At 29.4% G+C, this 12,450-nt stretch overlaps 1 pseudogene; it reads left to right on the top strand.

Annotated features, from left to right (window-relative positions):
- Positions 1–12,450, top strand: part of LOC135958504 (uncharacterized) — a 222,970-nt pseudogene that overhangs the window by 106,765 nt on the left and 103,755 nt on the right.

Here is a 12,450-nt window from a genome sequence, read left to right as displayed (position 1 = left end):
TATTTATGGGTGCCATCAAAAGCAATTTTTTTTTTAAAGTTCTAGTCAAAACGGACAAATAATGACTACACATTATAATAAATAGGAGATAGGCATTAGATAAAATTAAAGAAAAATTAAAATTGATAAACATGTTTTTTTCAAAATTAAATCAAACTTTGGCAATTTTTTGGATTTCAGCTAAAAAACATACAACGTCAAGAACCAAATAAAGACCTATTAATACACTTTATGCCATTAAACTACTTTTGTTAAATAACGAAATATTTCTTAGTTATTTAAAAGAAAAAACTGTATTATTTTATAAAAAACCAAAAATCAGCAAATTGAAAATTTACAAAATGTGAATTTATACACTTAAACAAAAACAAAATTTTAATAGTTTTTATACGAAAGGACAACTAATGATTACATTTTCTTATAGATAATACTTAAGACTATTTTACAGTAAAACACAATCAAAATAGATTAAAATATATTTTACTAATATTCCAAAAAAAATTTAGAAATTCAGGCTTACAATAAAAAAAATGTTAATTATTAAAAATTGCGCAGATTAAACAGTTAAACTTTTTTGATAAAAGCAGTAATTTCTCATAATACTACATTCATATTCTTTCATTTGCCATCAATCGCAAGTTTATGTCTTTTAAAACGAACTTTTAACAATTATTTTAGTTAACCATAAAAAAAATATATTTTTCTCCATAAAATTTATGTTGAAAATATAATAACTTTAGCAACCTCTAGTGACGACAAAAAAATATATTTATAAAAAATCATTTTTGCACGAATGTGTTATTTAGTTGTCTATTCAAAAATATAAATTTCATTAACATCAATGACATGATCTTGTTTTTGAATTTTGTCCATTGAACAAAGCACTGTGCGAGTTGCCCTTCTTAGAACAAGCTAAAAGTTTTTTTTGGTGGCTTTTTAGGTCAATACGAAAGTTTTCAGAGGGTATGCGTCAAAAAATAAACGATATCGAAAAATAAGGGACAGCCTAATGTGTATTAGGTTGGTTTCGAATGTAATTAAGTCAAACTTCGAATATATGAAGACTGGCGGGTCTTTCGATAACATTATACATTAAGTCTGTTCCTCCTTCCCGACCTCAACTGCTTTTGTTGCCAGTGTCTGGTTTTCAGAGAAGATTCCAACTGTATGATGTTGAATTTTGGATGACTAATTCAGACTCTTTGACGGGAATCGAAACCGCAATTTGGATTGTTACTCCAGTGCACTATCGTCTATTCTATCGGAGCACCTATAATGACGCAAACAAAGAGAATATACTGAAGCAGCGTAAATTTCTTATAGGAAACTAACATGCCCCAATTCATTTAGCTCAACTTACTTCTAAAACTAAAACATTGAGAAATTATATCTAACAATGAAGTAAAATTTAATTTTTGTGGGCAACATTTGATTTTTTAGGACCACCCTAAGTATGAGTTAATACTTAGTAAAAATTTAAAAAATTTAAAAGCTGATACGACCTTACGTTGTTGTGAAAATAATAAGTATGTATGTCATCACGATTATAAGTATATGCAATTCTGTCTTTCCGTATTATTAATCACACACACATTAAGTTCATTACCATAAGATTTAAGAGGAAATCCTTAAATAATTATTTGTTCTTTAGTCATCTTGTGCATTCATATATGTGTTTTTTGTTAACATTTATGTCCACATAAATGTAAACAGCAAGTGAAACAAATTATAATTCATTAAACTACTGACTCTTTACACGAACAAGAAATACAAACGCTCTTTCAATACGATTTGTTAATAACAACACACAGGGGGGTCGATCAAAAAAAAGTGATTATAAACCTAAGTCTTATACGCTACTGGTTGCAAAATAATGTATGAATTGTGGAATACCAGGAGCGGAAAACTTTGTATAGCTTTAAACTTGTACAAATGGGATAGATTAGTCAGTGGGAAGGTAAATGAGTGGGAAGTATTTTGTGCTCTTCAAAAGAGTCGTTCGACTTATTTTGCCTTACCAATATCTGTTAGACCACTTTTTTATCCTGAACCAGGTTTCTTTTCAATGTTCAAGTCTTTATTATACTGTTTAGTGACTCTTGGAATATTAATTATGACAATGAACCTTCAAATCATTTACTTTTCTTTGAAAGTTCATATTGGATTTATTCAGGCCAAAAGAAGTAGGTAATCATCGATCTTTAGCACTCACCGTTGACGTTGAAGGCTTGGACAACGTCATTCTCAAATAAATATGGGTAACACGCCGCCAGCCGATAATCCACACCAGACAGTGAGTTTTTCGGGATGCATTTAACGCTCTTGGATGTCATGGGGATTGATATCGATCCAAATTCGACAGTTTTGTTTCATCTAGAAATGGGCCTCATCGCTGAAGATAATTTTTTGATCGTCTTTGAGAATACAAGTCGTTTTGATGAACGCTATATCATCCACTGTAATTTGGCAAAATAAACTGAATAATTGACAGCCAATTCGAGAGATGTAGATTTAACAGTATGGCCGCTATCAACTGTGAAAGTTCGGAAGTCCCTATTGGAAGACCCTTTAGTTTATCCCTCTCATCGTGAACGGCAATGCTTTTAAATTTGTTTCGCTTTTAATTGTGGTATTGGTCACAATAAATAATACCACACACAAAGAAAACAAATAATTCATATTGTCACTTTAACTTCAAACAAAACAATACTCAAACATAAGTTAAAATAAAATTTCATTTGTTTTCCAATTTGTTACAAATTAAGTGACAAATTCAATATACTCACACTCAAATTTCTATTGGACGCATTGGGAGACTCACATTTTTTTATTTTATTTCAAAGAAAACACAAGTGGTATTTTTGTGCTATTTTCATTGCTCTTTTATAAAAAATATATACGAAAAAATAAATACACATTTTGTTTTGTAAAATAATAAGACAATAAAATTTGCAAAGATTTTATTTATATTTTGCTTTGTAGTAAAATAAAATTTATCTTGCAAAACGTCTGGGAATGCTTATTTTAAGTTGTTATACAAAACACAATTAAATAGAATAAACACAATAACCAGGAATACAATTTAAATGTTTAATAGCAAATCCTAAACAACTTTTACTAGCAATAGAAAACGAAATTAACCCATTTAAAAATCAGAGCTGTAATTAGACATGCAAATGAAGTGGAATTTAAAAGTAAATTAAAATTTGCATGTCTAGAGGATTTAAGAAGACAATCATAGAATACATAAACATCTAAACATACAAACAAGATTTTGTTAATTACAAAAATTACATGAAATAAGTTTTAGAAAAAAACTGAAGTTGCAGTTATTCGAAGGCTGGATGGTCACACTGAGTCTAAATTTACAGATTCCGATATCAATACCCGACACAATTTGAGATACAAGCATCAATGAGATCCATTAAGAAAGACTGTCAGACATTAGCTTTCCCATTCTGCTTACTCCTGCAAAAATTGCTAAACAGATTTTTAGCCTATTAAAAATGTACAATTGACTATAAATACCCAATACAATAGTAAAATCAAAACATACATATCCTTAAATAGTCAAACAGATGAGATTTTTTTATGTGGTGAGACGTTTACTAATAGAAAATGAAAACTAATTAGGTTTTCTTATTTAGTTCAAATATAAAATTGATAGGAATTTATAAAAATACAAAGTAATTGTAAAAATAACAATTTTACTTATATTTTTTTAGAAATTTAATAACGACACAAATATGTATTTTCATTCATTAAAAATCTACAAAAATATTTATGCTAAAAATAAAACCAAAAGAAAAAATTATTTATTTTATTTAATAAGAATTTTATAGTAGACATTGCTGCTGTGGCTACAAATTCAAACACACATTTCAACCTTAATAATAAATATTAAAATAATGGTACAAACACACAGATACAAACATTGCTTCTGAATATATTTGTGATTGTTTTTAAAATTGTATGTGATTATGACACATGTTTCCTTTTTTTTGTTTGTTGTATTTCTATAAAACACACTTCCTTTAATGAAAATTATGTAAATTTCATTTGTTTAATTTTTTTCCTTCACCTGTCAAGGAAATATTCTGGCAGAATTTTTTTTAGTTTGTCAATTAGAATATATTAATGGAAACACACAGTTTTGGATCAAAGTAGCAATATTTTCCAAAAAAAATACGCATAAATCAGTGAATAATTTTTACGTTTTTGAATAAGAGTTATTCAGAATATTTATTTTTTTTCATTGCTGATAACTTTTATTTTCAATTTATATTTTTCTACGTTGCTTAATAACGTTTATTCTCAAGAATATTTTTTTTCGTTGCTCATAACTCAAAAGAAATTCTTTCGTCGCCTTTCGTCACATACATTGTCTTTTACCTTTAAAGTTGTAAAAATTACTCTAAGTATGAGATAGTTAGTTTTTATTATGTGTTTTTTATTTACGAAGAATTTAGTTTCACAAACAATGTTTTGGCAATAGCATTGTCCGTAAAGTTGCTCCTTTTATAAGTCAACAAAAGACGCACTGCATGAACAATATGAAACAATTTACGTAAAATTATTCCCAATATTGCAACAAATCTGCTTCTACATTCAGGCTCACAAGCTTAAAGCTATCTATTTCAGATACAGCAGCTAATAACACTCGTTATATATTGTCTTCCTCATCTTCTGAAGATAAATCCATCTTCATCTTCTGAAGATAAATCCAAGATCTCTAATTGATGTTGTGCGCATCGATGACGTATTTAGATTCGTCGATTCGTCAACCATAAAATATGATATTGGTTGAACTGGAGATACTTCAGGAGAAGTTACCGAAATATTTTTTCCATCAAAAGAAATTTGAAATTAAACAAAGTTTGTTTACTTTGCACTTTGTTGATTTGGTCTACAGATGTACTTACATTCACCCCAGAAATATGTAGCTTAAGAAAAACAAAATAAAAAAAATTGCTTGTGTGAGAATCGAACCGACATGCAAACATATAAATTATTATAATATGAACAAAAAATTAATGGATAAAAAATGCGAGATTTTTTCAAGTTTTTAGCATTTATTTTTAAAATATTTGTACACTAGAAATTTATTAAAATTTTCCCATCTTTCTGGCAACATATGGATACCGAGCAAAAAGAACTCCTCATCTTTTGAGGCCAAAAAAGCGTATCCCAGAGGGAGTGTTCTGCATCGATCGAAATAGTAGTCGGAAATAGTTACGGTTTCGATAAATGCTCACTTTAAACCAGTCAGATGCATTCGGAACAGGTTCCACGTGATGGTCTGGTCAGATTTCAGCAGCTCGTAATAGATGACTCCCTTTTGCTACCACCAAATACAGAGCCATTAACTTAGCACCATGGATATTTGACTTTGGTGCTGATTTGGCAGATTGACCGGGTTTTACGTAAGATCTTTTGGGCTTCGAGTTATCGTAATGAATTCATTTTTCATCGCAAGGAATCGTATGGTACCCAATTTCCCAGCTTTTGGATGAATCCTGCTGCTCCCAAGTATTTTAAAATAGCTGATTGAGTAGCTCCCAATGATTTTGCAAGCTCTTGTTGAGTTTGAAAACAATCCACAATTAAATGTCTTCAAACTTGTTTGGCTGTCCTGTGTGATTTGTCTTCCGAATCAAACATCACAACTTCAGAAAAGCAAAAACCATCTCTAGCACCGTGTGTGCTTCAGCGGCACTTTTATTCAAATTAAAGAAGTAAAGCAAAACTCCCCCGCACTTTAATGTTTAACAGCTAAGTGAGAATAAATGACATATATGTACCCTTCAAAATGATATATAAGTTATTAATGAAAAAAACGCGTTTCAAAGATACGCATTCTGTTGTGAATCTAGCATTTTTAAATAACTCAGTTCTCAGAAACCTAAGTGTCGAGAATGTGTTAGTAAAAAAACTTTATTTTTAGAGTAGCATTTTGGTTTGCATTTTTATCTACACATAAGTAGATATTTCTTTGTGATATTAATGTTACGATTTTATATTTGCATGAATACAAAAATTTTAAAATATCTGCAAAACTTTGGTTTCTATTAATAAATTGTAGTACAAAGTCTTAATAAATAACACAATTTTCATTAAAGCTAAAGTGGTCATAAAATTTCTAAAAATATAAAACCTAATTAACCACAATGAAGACGCCTGCTCTCAAAACTAAAAACCTCAGCATCATCAAGTTAATCTTAATCATATTCCACAATATTTCTTATATTCTGATCATCACATTAGGATTCACAAAAAAAAGCAAAAAAATGTCTTAAATAATTTAATAATTTTTCATGTTTTAGTTTTTGTAAAATTTCAAGCAACAACGCAACACCAACAACGACTGTTATTCACAGTTAAAATTATCAACATATTTTATGCAAAATTCCAGATGCTTACTCTTGTCTCCGGCTAAAAAGCCAGTATAAATATATTTGTTGCTATGTTTCACACAAACTCTCTAACAGCCATAGATACAAACAAAGACACATATTCGCACAGTTACTTTAGACATCAACACACAAACATACATTAAATAATTTTATTGCCTAAAACTCAAATGCTAATTAAATTTTCGAAAATTTGTGACATAAATTCGCTAATGTCCTTAAAGACAATGGTGGATGGAAATGGTGACAATAAGGATTATAATTTATGCATATGAGTATGTAGTATAAACACAGATATCCACAAATACACACACAGATAGTATACGACGACGCACTCATACATAAATAATATCTATAATGAAAATACGATAATTGATAAATGTTTATTGAAAAAGAAAGCAATAACGACAACAACAACGGCGTCAACAAAATGAACAATGTTAACAACAACAAATGCGACTACAACAACACTAATATGAAAGACAAATAAATATTGTTGAATTTAAATAAAGAAAATGACTAAACAAAATATTAGTATTTATAAGTAAACATGTGAGAAAGTTTGTATACATAAGTCCATATACATACATACGTAGATATATTAAGAATACAGGTTTATTTTTGTATTGGATATATTAGGGAGCCACTTAAAGCTAGCATAATATCCAATATCATAATATAAAGGGTCTTCCAATATTGACTTCCGAACTTTGACAGTTGATAGCGGCCATAATGTTGAAGCTACATCTATCTGTAGCTTCAAAAGTATGGCGTCTACTTCTAGGACTATTCTTCTCAAGGACTATTTGTATTTAAAATTTCAGCTCATTTGGATCATAAATGGATTTTTTTAAAAATATGAGGGCGTAAGGAAGCTCAAAAATCGTAGATCAACTCGAAAATAACTAAGCTCCAACAACGTGACATTTCGTAATTTTACGACACCGAATTATTTCCCAAAAAACTTTTCTAAGCCACGTGGTGTTGTGGATAAATTTGAGTCCACTGATTCACTTAACAATGAACCAACATCCGTATGATGACGTAACGCAACATCTGCCGAAAACATTGCTAATGTCCTTGAGAGTATGCAGGAGAGTCCGAGGCAGTCGATTTCAATTTTTGAGTCTTGACTTGGGCCTTCACCCGTACAAAATTCAACTGTGCTGAAGGTAAACGACCATAGACAGAACCATTTGCAAACTGGATGTTTTCTGGATGAATGGGTACGTCAGAAAACAAAATTGTCCACATGACACTGATAACACATACTGGGTTTCCCAAAATAGCTGCTTGTTTTTGTAATTGTAATTCATCCGCTACTTCTTTGCTGCCTGTACTCTTCGTAGGATAAAGCCATATTGTACAACTTTTTGTATTATTCATTGGATCGACGTTGTATAAATGGTACGTCAGACTATACTATCCTTTTTTTCTTCCCGCCTTTGAGTTAGTTAGGCAATTTCCTTAGAATCCAAGTTTAGAATAAAAAACGTCTTCTCTACCAAATCCTTCGTCATTTTTGTTGCGAAGTGTCCATGATGTTAATAAAATAAAAGCTAGATTTTAATAAAATCCGAAGCTTTTTTATACCCACCTTAAAAATAATCTTTATTTTCGGTCCCTGCTTAAAGTTCACAAAAAAGGTACAACAATGTAAGTAATCGTTACAGATGTAGGGTATCGTATAGTAAATTTTTTCTTACTTGTTTTAACATTAAGGATTTAGCTGCAAATAAGCAAATACAGGAAACAGGAAATTAATAAGAAACCTAATAGGAAATGCATTTTTAAAACTTCCATTTTATTGTCAAAAGAAATTATAATATAAATCAATCAACAAAGAGTATAAAAATATAAAACAATAATATTCTACCCACTAAGTACCACCTTAAGGCACAGAAATACTCTTACGTACATCGTCTTACGATTTTACTTACATATATTAATATTTTAACGCATTAATAACCATTCGAAGAGCACAAATTATGTACAATTTAATGGTATAAATAATAAAAACGCTGTTAAAGAGGAGTAAAACCACTCAATGGGATCAGCAGAAGCAGCAGAGGAAGGAAATGCCAGCAGTAGACAATGACAACGTAGACGTCGAACTTAAAAAATTATGTATATGCACAAATTCACATTTATATATATCTACCTGCAAATACATACATATTTCGTATATAAGCTATAAATTTTCTGACTTATTTGTTGAGCATAAATAAATGGTTGTTTTCTTTTCATTATTATTGTTTTCCTTTAAACGTAAAAGTCGTCTTGTAGTATTAAATACATACATACAGATATTCGTACGTATGTGGTGGTACAACTACACATCCAAACATATATGAGGAAAATCAAAAATTTTAAAAAATTTAAAAATTTTGCATAAATTTTAATAAGTGGATAAAACTTTTATATTTTTTTTTGCAAATTTTCAACTATCCGACTGGTATGGTGATAGATTAGTATTCTTTTGGTTTACCCTTTTTAATTTCAAACTCAAAAACAATATAAGCTATCTGAATTATGCCTTTCAACTAGAGTTTCCAAAAATACTAAGAATTTCAAAAGCGCGGTTTCGGTTTTAAAAAATTGAAAACCGATCAGTTTCGGTTTTGCGATAATTTGTTAAATATTAATTTTATAAAAACTAAATCAGTTAATAATATAGGAAATGCTATACAAATTTCAAATTCAAGAGGATAAAGGACTCTTTCTTTTAATGGTACTTTTTTAATATGTATTATTAATTAGTTAGCTTATATACATTTACGTTGGCTAATAGCTTCTCAGTAATGAAACAATCAAGAATTGGGGGCTCAATGGAATTATGATTTCAAAACAGGAGAACTAAACCAAACCAAGGAGTACTTTTTCGTTCTTAAAATGATACTTTTTGAATGTTCGATAATATTGAACCTAGAATCAGGAAATTACTTTGAATTCAAACTTGATGGGGGTTCAAGTAAAATTGTTAAGCACACATGATTCTGAATGTGTTAAAAATCACCAAATGTGACTTAAGTGGTACCTTTCTTTAGAATTATCTGTAATAGTGGACCCAGAATCATGATACTGAGTGAGAATACAAAATGTGGATATTTATGGTACTTTTTGTATTTTAATAATACGTTTCAAATAAGATAGAATTCACTTTAAAATGAATCAATTAACATGAAACTACACACAAAACAAGTAAGAAAGTATGGTCGGTCAAGCCCGACCATATAATAGCCTACACTAAGTAAAAGAGCAAAAACATTTTACTTTTAAAATTTCAATAATTTATATTTTTGAGTGATTTTCGGAAGTGTGAATTATATGGGAGCTATGATCAATTATGGACCGATCATCATGAAATTAGGTCGTGTGATTTATGTCTACATTAAAGTTAACTATGTTGAATTTTATGTATATAACAATATTTTTAAGCGATTTATGCACGTTAAACTGATCTTCGGAAGCTGGTCTATATGGGAGCTATGACTTATTATGGACCGATCGTAACAAAATTTGGTGACATGGATTTTGTATATATAAAACTTATTTGGAGCGGAATTTGTGGAGATACATGTATAAATTAAACATTTATGACCGATAAAGTCCAATTTCGGAAGGGCATTTGAATGGGGGCTAGGTTAAATAATGGACCGATTTCAGCCAGTAGGCTTGGTGCTTGGCCGAAAAAATAATATGCACCAAATTTGATCGAAATATCTTCAAAATTTCGACCTGTACTCTGCGCACAATGTTTTATCGACTTAGAATTACTTTCGGTATACATCGGTATACTTTAAGGTGGGTGTATTTTACAGTAACTGACTGCAGTAAAAATTACTGAAAATGTATTTATTTTTATAAATAAATTATTTTTTAACTTTTTATGCACGTTGTTCAAAAAACAAACTACACGAAAAAATAGTTTTTCTGTACAGTTAATATTTACGGTCATTTATTTTCAATTTCATTCTAAAAACATAAATAGTTTTTCAGTATAAGCTTTTCGTTTGCTGTCACAAAAACTAAAGAAAAATCAGTTATTTTTACGTAACTTGTTAGTTATGGAAACAACATAATAAACAAAATAAATGAAAAATTCCTTTGATTCAAATGAAATGTTATATTTTTGAATAAATGTACAATTAATTTTCTGTTGTTTTCCTAAATTAGTATTAATTCACAAAGTGAGCCGGATATTTGAAAATAACTAAGTCTTTTTTACAAAAATTTTTTTATTTATATTATTGTTTTTAAATTAAATAAATAATCATTTGAAGTTTAATTGTCAGGAAAACTAGTATGATAAATTTTTCAAATAAGTTAGTGTCATTCTTTATTAATAGGTTTGCTTGCCTAGCCTGCGAAAGGTAGCCTGCAACATCATCTGCAGCAATTATTTTAACAATTTAAAAAATTTAAAGAAATCTTAAGATATTTTAACTGATTTGTTTTTAGAGAAATTATTCTAAGTTTTGCATTTTTTTACTGAAAATAAATTAAAAGTGAAAACCAAAGAATAATTGTCGATTTGATTCTTCAAAATTTTTGATTTTTCTCATATATCACTATGTGGAAGTGTATTTATATTACCTGTTCATTCATGTTTACTTACGTTTGATTTTATTCTCACATCTTACATCGTTTTTCTACATCTTTATGTGTGTGTTTTATTTCTTTACAGATCCAGCAGATACCGATACAGATAAAAATAAACAGCAATAAATAAAATAATAATAAGTACGAAAAATTCTCAAAAGAATAATGTTGATAATGATAATCACCATATGTTTGCAGTTTTTAAAAACGAATGTAATGCCAATCAAGTAATGGAATTTTTAACGGTAAGTCATTTTTCAAAAAAATCAAAAAAAAACTGGGAGGAAAAATCGAAAATCAACAAATAAGAAATTGATAAGAGGATAGAAGTGATGAAATGTTGATCAACACAACAATTCTTATTTAAGACTTGAAATTGAATTGTACTATGCATATACACTCATACTTACACTTGGTTATACAGATATTAAGTACCCGGCAGTTTCAAAAGTAAAAATTACACAGGCCAACAATGATTTTGTTGCCGCCAAAAACAAAACTGATTTTAAATAAAAATTCATACCCTTTTAACTGTATACTTATTTCTGCAACGCTACGTGTGGAAATTGCAATGATACAAAAAGAAAATGAATGATTATATTTTTATTCTACAGGTTAGAATCTTCTTTTTATATTTTAAGAAACACCCGTGTTATACTCCAACAGCAATCTGCCACCATATTTTCAGCCCAGCGATCTCGGTATCCATCTTCCAGCACTTTTAAGTCTTGATGGAAACGTTATCCTTGTTTTTCTCTTTTTTTCGGTAAACTAGTCTAACTTATTATGGGGATAGTACACTTTTAAATGTTGTTTTTCTGTACGCAAACCTTAAAATAAAACCAAAAGATTGAGTTTTATCTAATGCTTTCACATACTGCTACACAAGTCCCAATTAGATGTGTAATGGATGTAAAATATATGGAAAGCAAAGCAACGTTTATAACATTTGATTTTCATACTGTCATGTTTTCTCTCAGAGGCCAGTCTTCCTTGATCATGTTTTGTTCTGCTGTCCGAAGACCATCACTTTTTTCGGTTCTGTTAAAATGATAGTTATACCAAACTTCAAGTGACTACATTTAGCGCTTGTGACTACGTTTAGCACTTTTCCACTGTCTTAGATAATCACTACACACTTTACACACAATGTTTAGAACCCACTGCTTATTCATGGCCTTAATATTCATCTTAAAGTATTTGAAATTCGTGTTTCTCATTAGTCTGTAAAAGGGATTCTAAACTTTTTGACTGAGTATTAACAAAACACACTTCGGTCATTGTGACAAATTTTTGGTGATGAGGACATAATATTAAAATTAATTTATGTTTAGAAATGTACATATAAGATTATGAAACGGACACATGAATTTAATTATGACAAGTAGATTACTTTGTGTCAACATATTCTTCAACCTGAATCGTTCCTAGAATTGCA

The sequence above is a fragment of the Calliphora vicina genome, chromosome 4 (assembly GCF_958450345.1).
Source record: "Calliphora vicina chromosome 4, idCalVici1.1, whole genome shotgun sequence".
Taxonomy (NCBI): Eukaryota; Metazoa; Arthropoda; class Insecta; order Diptera; family Calliphoridae; genus Calliphora; species Calliphora vicina.
Note: the sequence above shows the minus strand (reverse complement) of the source record. Positions and strands in the feature narration are given on the sequence as shown.